Genomic DNA, 13,865 nt, shown 5'->3' on the forward strand with positions numbered 1-13,865 from the left:
GGTACCATGTGAGAACTTACCTTCTCGCCACGAAGAAAGCTGGTTGACATGGAAACGCTCAACAAACTACGATCTGCAGTGGACAGGAGGAAGGCCAATCCGAAGAAATGGTCATTTTCTTGTGACTCCACCCTGAGAGAATGCGGAGAAGAGCACATTATGGATCATCTCCTCATGTGCAAGCCATACTTGCTACACGCTCGCTAAAAGAACTGATGACAGCTGCCCATGATGCCTGTGAGCTGGCTAAATAATGATCACACACCACTCAAACTGTTTTTTATTACTTAACATCTGTTGGTAGAAACTGGTAATGCTACAGTTCCAGACTGAAATGGTCTATGTATTGTTTTGATTATGTGATGTACAAAATCATGACGAAGCTCTGCTAAGAAGTATCTTAGATAAATGAAACAATCTCAGAGTTCAAGAAGAACATATAATCACAATTCCAAGAAAAGCAGGTGTCGACAGCAGCGAATATTACCTAATGCACGATCAGTTTAATAAGTCATGGTTACAAAACGCTAACCTGAATTATTTCCAGTATACTTGCAGATCCCGACTGGAGGGATCATCAGCGTGCGTTCTGGGCTTATGCTCAGATGATAGACTGAAAAAAAGCAAACCTAAATTTGTGGCCTTAACAGATTTAGAGAAAGTTTTTGACAGTACTGAGAACAGTTCGTTCAAATTCTGAAGAGAACCGCGAAAATTTACGAAGGGGAAAATTGTACACAACTTTTACAGAAAGCAGTTAACAGAGTCGAAGGGCGTGAAAGGCAGAAGTTGAAAAGCGAGTGAACGTGGTTGTAAAGCGTTCCTATATTACTCAATGTGAACATCGAGCAAGCAGTAAAGGAAACAAGGACAAATTTCGAAAGAGAATTAATGTTCACGGAAAAGATATAAAAAATAATAGGATTTGCGAATAATAGATTTCAGCTGTCAGTCGTCCTTTTTAAATTTTATTAACAGATCTAGATTTCAGCTAGAAACCAGCCATTCTCAACACATTATCATTTTTGATCAATGCATGTAATGCCTGTTGGTCGGGCTTCTGCTGAAATCTAGATCTGCCAACAAAATTTAAAAAGGACGACTGATAGCTGAAATCTATTATTTACAAGTCAATATAACAGTCGCTGAGTGCAACAGCCTTCTGAATGAAAGGTAACCTGATGAATAATAGGATTGCGATGACTTCGGAGTTCTGTCACAGAGAGCAAAGAACATGGAAGAGCAGTCTGGAACCACGCGACCGCTACGGTCGCAGGTTCGAATCCTACCTCGGGCTTGGATGTGTTTGATGTCCTTAGGTTAGTTGGGTTTAAGTAGTTCTGAGTTCTAGGGGACTGATGACCTCACATGTTAAGTCCCATCAGAGCCATTTGATCCACGAAAGACCAGTTCTATAGACAGTTTCATCAGCATATCGATGACCAGCATAAAGACAAAGCTTACGCATAAAATGATAGCAATGATGCAAAACCACTTACTGTGGTGGAGGCCTGTATGAACTAGGTGTCCGACGGACCAGAAGGACTGCCAGGCATGGTGTTGCGACCTATAGGCCTCGTCTCTGCGAACTGTATTAGGCTGATTTAGGATTTCTATCGCTGTCAACAAGATGGTGGAACAGATGAATATCTAATATCAGTGACAATGTGCTTGTTAACAAGTACGAAACGCACAGAGGCACGAAAAAGAGGAAGAAAGAACAAATGACAAACTGGAGCCAAGTATCAGCTGTACTGCTAATGGCAGACAGCCACACGAGCATCCAGAGGCTCTACTAAGATAACAAATGAATCCGCTGGTGATTTTGAAGCTTCATCGAAACATGTTTGCGTTTCAGAAGAAGAATTTGTGTTTCCTTAAATGTAGAACTACATTTACAAGTAAACACGGATAAAATGTGAGCTTCAACCACAAGACGATTAGTCCTTAAGTGCTTTTCTTGTACTTGGTTTCAACAGCTCTCAAATATCTGATAAAAAAACCTCACGGTTCCACTGAGACTGCCTTAACTGAACAAAATGTTTAATTCGTCATTATTGATCAATTTCGACCACATGGTCATTATTACCACGCATCATTTATAAGAGCACATATGAGTACACATAGGAATAAATTGAAAAAAAGAAAATCTTTTCAGCCGTAAAATAAATTGTGTCGAGATCTTCCCACCTGTCGGTCTTACAACATTCACGAGAAAATACCTCTCCCAGGTACAGTCCTGTTGGATCAGTTTCACAAGCGTCAAGACGTTTTTGGTACGGTAACATCTGGCTTTCGAGTTTATCATTCAAACAAGCGTATCAACGGCACTTAAATGTTTGAATAAACCTTTTGGCTGCACTACGACGAAGTTATCAAGAATGAACCCTTATCATCTTCCCGCGTAAATGGGTAGCACACGTCCACAGTTTGAGCCACGCAGGCTGCATAAATTCACGCTCTATCCTTCCAACACTACGCCTGAGTCCACATGGTATGAGGCCTACTGCCTTCAGCGTAAGAAGCTTTCACCAACGTCGCATCTTAGTCACATACTATGCCAACATAAGTTCCTTATAACTGATCTAATGACGCTAAAATTTTTAAATTCCGTTCCTCGATAATTGTAGCTTATCTATTTGCCTTCATGCACGGTCATAGCTGACTTCTTGTCGAACGTCAAAGGCAGGTTGCCCCTACTGTCATTCTAAACGCTACCAATAGTCCAATAATAATTATTCACGTTTGCCGCAGATGCACAAGGAGATTTGTGACGTTTTGTTACTTTGTAAATAGCAAGCATTTCCTCGTGATTCGAACCCCTGTGACGTACCTTTTTACTATTTTGGATAAATCGATTTCAGCAGGGTAGAAAATACACACCGCCGCTCTGTCTATGCGTATTTCATCAGTGTGCACCACTTCCTGCACCTTGCGAGTTCCACTCTCTTGATCACGAATCTATAAGAGTGTCGTACCAACACGTCCGGTTTATGAGTACATGAGCAGACTGGACAATAAATTCATCACCAGGAGACGTCACGCTTATACTGCGTAACACCACCGGCAACTTTAATAATTGATTCAATTCAGCGGGGAAGAGTCTACAAGTTCCTTCACGTACGCGATATACAGCTAAAGCCACACACTGAAGATTGCATCCCGTAGAGCTACCAGATTGAAAGGGATTATGATCACAATGAATCAGGGGCTGTTGAAAGCAGGCACTGAAATTGTCTATGGAATTAATATCGGTTGGTTTAGAGGGTCAGTAAAGCTGTGACTGTGTGACAGAATGTTCGTAAACCAGAAACATGTGGTGGTGAGCGAAAACATTATGGCCACTTTTTATAAATTCTGTTCAACTCACCGCGCTTTTCATTAATCAGAGATCGATTGCGATCCATGGATCTATTCCTTGTCCATTGTTTCAGATGTAAACTGCTTTGTTCGTCATAATCTAAGCTCTACGCAAGAAAGTTGGTTCTGATCTAACAAAGCAGACACTGTCGGCCACTTCACAAAATTTCTTCAAGTTATCCGACCGTCTCCATGTCGATTTATGTTTACCTACACTTACATAGTCAGTTTTCTACATGTGTTTGAAGCTTTCGTATTTGGTTTGTCTTCCAGAAATTATCCTCACCTTTGCTGACATGCATTGGAAGACAGAACCATTCCTTATCCACAAAAGCATAATTGGTACCGTGAGGGATGCCTTCCAACAACTTATCTTGCAGAGCCGGAGATGAGAACACTACTCATCGTAATGTTGACATTTATTTAGAAAAACCTTTTGAAGCAACTGATGTACTTCAGTCAAATCAGGAGGTGAAAACATCTCACTTACGACAGTTTCATTTAAAAGACGAAGTTTTAATTATTGTTAATTAAAACACGGGTAAAAAAATATCAACAACTTCCAAAATACTTTACGTAGAAGAAATCAATTACAGTTCTGCAGTCGTCTGAGTACACCATGATAACATTGTTTGGTTTCTGTTTTGTCAGTTTTCTAGAATTTTTGTGTTTTGTTTTTAGCCCTTTTCATGCAGTTCAATCAAGACATTATAAACAGCGTTTGCATGCGACCAGGATTAGTAATTTATGAAGGTCTCCCAGTATCACTTCAATGCACTTAACTGTGTATAAATTGCTATCAACATAAATTTACACAGTACATGATTTGAATCATCAGATATGTTGTAATATTCTGTCGTATGGCTTGTCTGATGTCTTGGCAATGACCTCACTACCCACTAGAATACAAGAAGAAGCGTCAGCTGATACGCAAGGGGAGCCATTGTGGCAGCAGCACTTGCTTCGGCAGTTACTGTGATGAGAGTCTTGGCATACGCTTTATCAGACGGACTGACGTGAGTTTATTTCCAAGACGACACTGCATTGGTTTTGCCAAGGATGAAGGTGACAACATTGACTCACTGAGGCAGCAGGAGGTTTTAGTGCATCGCTCGTATTTTGTTGTTTGTTGTTTATAAAGGAAAAAGATCACCGCAAACATACATACGATGAAGACTTGTATCTGGAACCCTGGACACCGAACAACAGCATAGGTACTCCCACAGAAATTGGTGATTTGGGCCCGGTGCCTGGGAATGACATCGGAAATGGCGAAGCAGGTCGGCTATTCACTTGCCATTGTAATGAACATCTATTGAAAGGTTGAAGGATTGCGAAATCATGAGTACGTGACAAATTGTTACAGAACGTGAAGGTCGAAGGACTGGCTGCAGGACAGACGACAAACTGTGGTATATTTGACGACAGAATACGATTCTGTCGTAGATACATCTGTTTGTCAGAGCACCCCGTTCAGCGCGCATAGTCGAACATGGGGCTCCGCAGCAAACGATCCCAACCTTTTCCCATGTTGACCAAATGACATCGTTAATTACGGTTGTAATGGGAATGAGATCGTGGTGCAATGAAAACATATGCATCGCCGGATAAATCACGTTTCTCGTCACACTTGGTCTGTGATCGTGTTCGGGTATGTCATCTTCCAGGCCAATAGCTGCCCGAAACACGCACCGCGCCTCTGTCACAGGCCGGTGTGTGCCAGCATTAAGCTACAGATGATATTCTCTAGGACTTACATGAGATTTGTGGTAGTAATGAAAGGTATAGTGACAGCTGTGGATATTTGAACATATTACTCTGGACCAGCACCACCCGCTCATGTTTGATGTCATCTCCGACGAGGATGGCATATCCCAGAAGAATAACTGTCCATGTCACGAAATTAGGCTCATGCCGCCGTGGTTTGACGAACACGATAGTGACAACGTTGTCTTATCATCAAATTCGCCTAATGTGAAGCCGATGTAAAATATCTGGGACGTTAGCGCGCACCAGCTCCTCACTCACAAACCATAATCCCGTATTTTATGAGAAATTAGTGATAAATAATGGCTCTGAGCACTGTGGGACTTAACTTCTAAGGTCATCAGTCCCGTAGAACTACTTAAACCGAGCTAACCTAACGACATCACACACATCCATGCCCGAGGCAGGATTCGAACCTGCGACCGTAGCGGTCGCGCAGTTCCAGACTGTAGTGCCTAGAACCGCTCGGCCAACCCGGCTGGCAGTGATAAATATACCTCCGGAAACCTTCCAGGGACGTGCCTTACAGAGTTGCTGCTGTATGCGTTCCAGAGTTGGACCAAGTCCTTTTAATCTGGTGATCTTCAGATATTGGCTCAGTGTGTGTGTGTGTGTGCTTTTGTTTGTACACCTATGACCATGGCTGTTGTCATCTTGGAAGATGGATTTTGTCCACACCATACCGATGAAAGACATATACAAGAAACCGCAACTTCTGTACATTGAGAATATTGGTATAAACATCCTGCCTCGTGTTCAAGGGATCCTGAATTAGTGGACCCTAGTTATGGTACGAAAACTTCCCCAGAACATCACATACTCACCTGGAGGACACGCCCCACACGCAGAGTTAAACGCCTCATTGAGCCGTTGTTACTATCGATGACTTCAATTCTTTGAAAAGAGATCAAATCAAAATTCATCGAACCATACTATGCGGCTACAGCCAGTTACTGTCCAGTTTCTGTATTGTTAGGCCCACTGAATGCATGCACATTTATGTGTCACTGAGACAAATGGCCTTTTACGAGATACGAGACTATGTCTACTGCAAGCAGTACTTATCGAAATGTTTGCTCAGAAAGTGGTTGAGACGGGCGTACATTCAATGTCAAAAGAATTTCCTATCGGGTTTCAAACCGATCATCATTCACATAGTGTGACACTTATCTCCAGTTCCTGTCAGTAACGATCTAATTATGACCACTGTCTTACACCGCATTGGCAACGGCCTTGCCGCAGTGGAAACACCGGTTCCTATGAGATCACTGAAGTTAAGCGCTGTCGGGCGTGGCCGGCACCTGGATGGGTGACCATCCAGGCCGCCACACGCTGTTGCCATTTTTCGGGGTGCACTCAGCCTCGTGATGCCAATTGAGGAGCTACTCGACCGAATAGCAGCGGCTCCGGTCAAAGAATACCATCATAACCACCGGGAGAGCGGTATGCTAACCACACGCCCCTCCTATCCACATCCTCCTTGAGGGTGACACAGCGGTCGGATGATCCCGATGGGCCACTTTTGGCCTGAAGACGGAGTGCTTACACCGCACTGCATGCCTCCGAGTCGTGCGCCCTTCTTACTAGGCATTTTGGTCGGTCGACATTGATACACCAGCAAAACGGGCAGTTGCATTCACTGTGTGATGATGAGTACGTCCCAATCAATTGTAGTTTTCCTACCATTCTGTCTTACTATTCTGATTTCATACATCTAACTAGCACACACATACCACCCCAATGCCATGACTTACGTCAATGTCTGGTATCCTAAAGCGACCAGTATGCTCTATTAAAGTTGTGATTAATGTTTTGTCCGATAAGCTTACGTCCAGCTACTAAGCGTAGAACTACGTCAGCGTGTATTGTTTCAAGAACTGCGCGAGCACCGCTTTGTATAACTCGAAATATACACTGAGGTGACAAAGGTCACAGGATAGCGATATGCACACATACAGATGGCGGTAGTACGACGTACACAAGTTATAAAAGTTCAGTGCACTGGCAGAGCTATCATTTGTTCTCAGGTGATTCATGTGAAAAGGTTTCCGACGTGATTATGACCGCACAGTGGGAATTAACAGCCTTTGAACACGGAGCTAGAGGCACTGAAGATTTTATTTCGTAAATCGTTAGGGAATTCAATATGCCGAGATCCATAGTGTCAAGAGTGTGCCGAGAATACCACATTTCAGGCATTACCTCTCACCACAGACGACGCAATGGCTAACAGCCTTCATTTAACCGAGAACAACGGCGTTTTCGTAGAGCTGTCAATGATTATAGAAAAATAACACTACGTGATGTAACCACAGGGATCAATGTGAGACGTGCGACGAACGTAATCGTTAGCACAATGCGGCGAAATTTAATGGGCCATGGCAGCGAACGACCGACGCGAGTGCCTTTGCTAACAGTACGATATCGCCTGCAGCGTCTCTCTTGAGCTCGTGGCCACATCGGTTGGACCCTTGACGACTGGAATACCGTGACCTGATCAGATGAGTGCCGATTCCAGTTGGTAAGAGCTGACGGTGGTGTTCGAGCATGGCGCAGACCGAAGTTGTCAAGAAGACACTGTATAAACTGGTGGTGGCTCCATAATGGTGTGGGTTGTGTTTACATGGAATGAACTGGGTCCTCTGGTCCAAATGAAGCGATCATTGACTGGAAATGGTTATGTTGGACTACTTGAAGACCATCTGCAGCCATTAATGGACTTCACATTCCCAAATAACGATGTAATTTTTATGAATGACAATACGCCATGTCACCAGGCAAGAAAATTCTGGACAATTAGACCGAATGATTCGGCCACCCAGATAGCCTGACATGAATCCCATCGAACACTCATGGAACATAGTCGAGAGGTCAGTTCGTTCACAAAATCCTGCGCATGGCTATAGAGGCAGCATGGCTAAATATTTCAGAAGGGGACTTCCAAAGACTTCTTGAGCCCATCCCACTATTCCGGGCAAAATAATCCCGTAACTTTTGTCTCCTCGCCGTATAAGGGTTTCATACCATTGTGTCCCGACAATGCATATGTAGCGTCGTGCTCATTACCTTTACCGTTGTAAGGGTACCGGACGCAGGGTGTGACTGGTACCTGACGCCACGTGTGGAGGCACGTGGATTGCGGTCCACGTGTCGGCGGCCACCCGCGCACAGCACCCGCTCCGGCTGTCGGGCGGGGTGTGCCTTCTTGTCCCGCGGCGTGGCACGGCGCGCGACTGTTTTAATAAATACGGTAGGTGCCGTTTCCGCTTCCTCGCTCCCCCTTTGTATTTAAATGACTGTTCCGCTCGTGCAGAGCGGAGGTCCTACGAGTTAGGTGTCATCCCCACATATTAATTCCGGTAGGCTTGTCTCTCACGCCAAACGCCTAACGCCTGTTTGCATGCCGTCGTATTTATTTATCCGGTTAATTCTTCTTAAAGGACGTTGACCGATACATAATTCATTAGCGTCGGGTGAGGAGTCAAGATCGCCTCAGTGCTGACCCTTCGTGTTGAGGTCTCGATGTGTCGGCTGTAATGACACATGTCACAAGAAAAGGCACCAGTTCAAGAGCAGTGAAAGCCACCAAGATCAGCATCACAAGTTAATTGCCTCAAAATTTTTAAATATGCCCTTTCAACTTTTTAATGAGAAGCAAAACCTTTATCACCGAGTGGTTAAAATCAAAGAACAGCTACTCAAAGATGTCCAGAGTGGGCAGTTAATTATCGTATGGCTCCGAAACTTCGTAGATACGTCAATGCGAAATCGATTTACGCTAGAAAAAAAATTAGTTCCAACTTTGGCCTCCAGGTGCAAAATTGGTCTTGTGCATGCAAGAAAGGCGTTTAGAAATGTTTCCATATGTAATGGATTAGGAACGGAACGTGGGCAAAAAAGGTTAAGCAAGTCATAAAGGCACAATGTTTATTTTATTACTAACCGCCGCTTACACAACTTATTCAGTGTGAACACAGGGGACATGGACGAGATGGTGCACCTACAATATAAAGTGTTCGACAGTTGCTCGCAGCAGTTCCGGTGGAATCTGAGCAACGAGTTCCTGTATACTGGCCTTGAAGTCAGGTAGAAATCGAACGTGCCCTGGTAAACGTGCTCTTTTAGATATACCCAGACCCAAGTATTACACGGAGTGAGATCAGGTAATATTGCAGGCCATGCATCTGGAAAACCTCTGGAGATAACACGTTCGTGGAAGGTTGCATTAAGCATATCTTCCACTGGAGGAGCGACATGTTGTGTTTCTCATCTTGCATAAAAACAGTGGTTTTCAAAGCACGAATCACATGCTGTAAAAGGAGCTCTCGACAACATGTAGACGTGTCGGTTCACCTGACGGGCATTCTGGGTATATTCTGTCCAAAGAAGGACGGGCCGAGAATAAAGATTCTTGGGGATCCACACTACACACGGCGGGTGCAGTGACTCTTGGTGCACAGCCGGCCGAAGTGGCCGAGCGGTTCTGGGCGCTACAGTTTGGAACCGCACAACCGCTACGGTCGGAGGTTCGAATCCGGCCTCGGGCATGGATGTGTGTCATGTCCTTAGGTTAGTTAGGTTTAAGTAGTTCTAAGTTCTATGGGACTGATGACCTGAGAAGTTAAGTCCCATAGTGCTCAGAGCCATTTGAACCATTTTTTTTCTTGGTGCACAACACGCTGTTTAACAGTACCCTAAATTCGGCAGTTCTGTGTATTCACTACACTCTGAAGCGTAAAATGTGCATAGTCACTTCACGGAATATTGCCTGACCACATGTTATCAATTTCCATCGGTGTCAAAAACCGAAGAGCAAATTCACAACGGTGCTGCGGATCATGAGGTTTCGGTTGATGCACCGTCTGCCTCTTCTACAGGCACCACTGTAAAACAGATTGCAAAATTGTCCGTACTGTTGACCATGGGATGGATGATTCTCATGACACTGCACTGGTACTAACACTGTCTGGGGCACGAGCTGAGTGGTCAGCTACAGCAATAGCTACCTCGTCAATAACGTCCACCAGGACAGAACTCTTTCCTATTACAGGTGCGTCGCCAAGTTGAATAGTGTTTCCGAATGTCGTTATCATCTACGTTAAGCAAATTACATCGGGCCTCTCTTCAAACCTTTCAGTCGGAGATACTCTCTCAGTGCAGCAATGTGATTGCTGCTGTTTACATCAAACAGTTTCACTAACTATGCACGGTGCACGGTCCCTCTCCTCCATAGTCGTATTGTTCACTCACGCTCCGGCCTATCGGCTAACATCGTAGATGTCTCGCCGTCATACGAACAGTGTGCAGCACAAGATTTGCGCCTGGTGGCCGTAATTGAAAGTAATATTTTTTTCCAGTGTTAATCGCTTCCGCGTTAACGCATTAGTATATCAACCAAGTTTCGCTGTCGTACAATAATTACAGCCTACACTGGACCTCCGTGAATAACTGACGTTATTTATAACCACCAGGTACCAAGAAGAAATTCCCATGAAGTAGAGGAGCGTCCATCATACCACTTACTGTCACAGAAGCAGGAAAATTTATTCAACTGAATAGCATTGCAGATTTCGGAATGAACAGGAATGGCGATCAAATTTGGATGGCTTGTCGAGATTTCCAACCTGTTCCTCCATAATTCGAGCCAAGTTTGGTAACCACTGCACCACATCACTTGGTGTTGCAGTTTGGAAGTCCTAGAGTGACTGTTCAATACTCTAATCGGAAAGATTGGTTTCCTTTGCATATTGGCCTCTTCGTATTGAGATATACCTGTTTTTCGTTGACTTGGTATAAATGGCGAGCTGACACCATTAGACAACTCCCGTGGGTTCATGTAGGGCTATCTTAATTTTTACAGTCAGGGCTGCAGGTCAACAGCTTCGCAAGTCTGAGACGATATGGAACGGTTCAAAAGCAAACAAAAAATCTTTGCTTAGTGTTCGTTCACTTTCATTCAGCCCAAAACAAACCATGCTGATCTACCTCAAAGTGGCGTCGTCGCTAATGCCACCATATTATTTATTACAATAGCATAATTTGAAACTGTTGCTCCCGCCATTTTACAGGTATAGCGTCACGTATGCTACATGTCAGCACAAAAGCGTCCCTAGAGCAGGGTGCGAAATATTGGAAATTCCATGCGTTGCATATGAACTGCGCTACACTGCGACTTCATGTTCCGTTTCTGGCCGAAGGAATCATTCAACTTTCTAGCAGTGTGCAGCGATAAGCAAGGTTGAGCCCACAGTATCTTAGAAATATTCAGACACTTGGACACCATTAGCCTCTCAGACGACAGAATTTCGAACAGTCTTGTGGAAGTTTCTACGAGGGTGGGTTAAATGAAAACCTTAAATTTGTAATAACAAATCGAAATTTCGCGGCGTTATCCTGTAAGTTGATAAGCGAGCAACAAACAGCGTGCAGAATGGCTTGTAGGTGGCAGAATAGTGCAGATGCACACACACCGTCGCAGTATCAGTATAAAGATGGCCGCCCCACTTGGACTTGCACCAGGGAAGAACAGTGTCTGTTATTCGGTTTTTGCGCAGTGAAGGTGTGAAACCTATTGAAATTCATCGACTAATGAAGGTTCAGTATGGTGATGCATGTTTGTCACAGCAGCAAGTCTACGAATGGAGTAGGAAGTTCACAAATGGTGTGACGTCCGTGGAAGATGCTCCTCGTCCAGGTCAGGCACAATGAGTTGTGACTCCACAAAACATTGCAGCAGTTGAAGCCACAATGAAGGGAAACCCCCGAGTGACACTGAATGACATTGTAGCATGTTTACAGATTAGTCTTGGGCCAGCACACCACATTGTGCATGATGTGCTCTAGTTTCACAGTGTCTGCAAGATCGGTGCCACGGCAACTGACTCCTGAAACGAGAGAACGACGTGTTGGTGCTTGTGAAGAACCTCTTCGGCGCTTTGAACGAGAAGGTGATGGTTTCCTTGCAACAATCTTTAATGGGGACGGAACGTGGGTTCCGTTCCACCATCCGGAAACGAAGAGAGCGAGCAAGGAATGGCGCCATTCAGCATCACCAAAACCAAAGAAGTTTTGAACAGAACCATCAGCAGGGAAGGTAATGCTGACTCTCTTTTGGCAGGAAAAAGGCGTCATTTTGGAGCATTACATGCCTAGAGGGACCGCTGTCACCAGTGCATCATACACAGGTCTCCAAAAAAATCATCTGCGGCCTGCAGTCAAATAAAAGCGACGTGGATTGCTATCAGCAGGTGTCCTTTTGCAACATGACAATGCAAGGCCCCACACTGCCCGTGCAACAGTTGCAACAATCACAGACCTGCATTTTGAGTGTATTCCTCGTCCACCATACTCACCAGACTTTGCCCGAGGGATTTACAAATGTTTTGACCACTCAAAGACGCAATGGGAGGAAAGAAGTTGCGTTCTGATGAAGAGGTACGCCACGCGGTGCATGAGTGGCTGCGCGGACTACCAAATGAATTTTTTCTAAAGGAATTTATGCACTCTGTAAGCGCTGGAGGACTTGCGTTGAGCGTGGGGAAAATTATGTTGAAAAGTGATACAGCTTTGTACCTCTTCTGCACAATAAACAATATTTAAAAAAATATTTAAGGTTTTCATTTGATTCACCCTAGTATTAAAATTTTTTTCTGTAAGCTGGGTAGATAAAGAAAAGAAGCGCTCATAAAATCATTACCGAGAGCAGATTTAAGTTTTCATTTGTAATGTCTGTCATACCATCCACTAGAAAGTAAAATGTTGGCGTGTTTACTTACGTATAATTCGTACTGTAATACAATTGCAAGAAACATTTTCTCGATTTCAGTCAGAGTACAATGTCTGACGCACTATCTCAGTATCTTAAGTCGTTACATCGTCAGACGCTTTATACGCACAGACTGTTGACATAAAATGATTATGCAAAGTGAGTTCGGGAACCCTAACATACAGTCCATAATCAGTATTGAAGACAATGTTTGTAGAATTTACAAAGAACTCGTTGTAAGAACCATAACTGAGGTCTTATCAGACATTCATGTGTGGCGATCTTTGCGTTGTTATACCGTGGTGAAGTCCATCAGTTTCTTTAATCGTTTTCGTAGTTTTGCTTGGCTTCAGAAAAAAAAAGCAGAAAAGGCACCTCGCTTGAGACTTCGGTCACTAGACACAGAGTGTGTGATAATAAGGAGCCATTACTAAAGTTTTCCCTGACGTGTTGTTGTTGGACAGAGCGCGTTCTGAAACAGAAAGAAAGGGGGAAGGCGTACCGTTACTGCTAGCAGCTTCTGTTCTCATTAAGGGCTAAGGTGATCTCATCCATCAGCGATCCGCAGTTAGTTCAAAAACTTGGTACCTCTGGCAGCGCTTTGTTGTTCCAAGAAACGCTTAGTCGCGCCGTCGTTCGGAGTCGCTCATTGCTTATTTGGTTAAGCCCGTTCAAAGGTCGTAAGAAACCAATGGGATTAGTCTACACCTGTTACCGCACTTTCTTGTTCAGATATAAAGCTACAGGTTGATGACAGTTTTAATCTAATTATTGATATTACCAGTCCATGAATAGTTTGGATATTGCACTTTGCAAAGAAGTTTCCAGTTTTTTATCTAATTTTCAGGTCAGCGACTTGTGAAACAAAATTCAGGTGTGTGTCAAAAAACCAAACAAAACCCAGTTCTTATAGTTTTTCTCCACTCCCTCAAGAGGATGTCCTTTTCGATACTAAAAAACCATAGAGGGGATA

The sequence above is a fragment of the Schistocerca serialis genome, chromosome 1, assembly GCF_023864345.2.
Source record: "Schistocerca serialis cubense isolate TAMUIC-IGC-003099 chromosome 1, iqSchSeri2.2, whole genome shotgun sequence".
Lineage (NCBI taxonomy): Eukaryota > Metazoa > Arthropoda > Insecta > Orthoptera > Acrididae > Schistocerca > Schistocerca serialis.